Below are 577 nucleotides of genomic sequence, written 5' to 3'. Positions count from 1 at the left end.
TCATGCTGACGTCAGCAGTCAGCAGGGTTGACTTGGTCAACCTGACATGTGGGTCCCGTGGGACCCACCTGTCATACTCTATTTAGGTAACTAGGGTTTAGGCTAAACTAATTACTGTTTAATTAGACTAACAGGTTAATTAGATTAATTAAGTAGGATTAATTAACTTAATTAATTTAGTCAATTAATTATTATTATTATTATTATTATTTTAATTCTTTTTTTAATTCATTTTCTTTCTTTTTTTTTAACAGGGGCATGGGGGCCACTGGGCAGTGGCCCAAGGGCCAAACCGGGTGCGGGCGTGCGGTTACCAGGCACAGGGGCTCGCGGGTGCGAGCGTTCATGCCCGAGGCCCCATCCAGGCGCGACAGGGAGAAGGCCCCTGGGGCGCGGCGAGGTCGCCGGCGACGGGGAAGCCGGCGAGCGCTTGCGGGGTGGCAGACGACGCGGGGGCGAGGTGCGAGCGGGTGCGGCCTCGCGCGAGCGTGCGGGACGCGTAGGCGCGACGAGCAGGGGCTGCCGGGGGTGAGCAACGGCACGCAGGCGCGGCCAGGGGCGGGACGAGAGGGAGGCG

Source organism: Triticum aestivum, chromosome 7B (assembly GCF_018294505.1).
Source record: "Triticum aestivum cultivar Chinese Spring chromosome 7B, IWGSC CS RefSeq v2.1, whole genome shotgun sequence".
Taxonomy (NCBI): domain Eukaryota; kingdom Viridiplantae; phylum Streptophyta; class Magnoliopsida; order Poales; family Poaceae; genus Triticum; species Triticum aestivum.
This window is presented reverse-complemented; position numbering follows the sequence as displayed.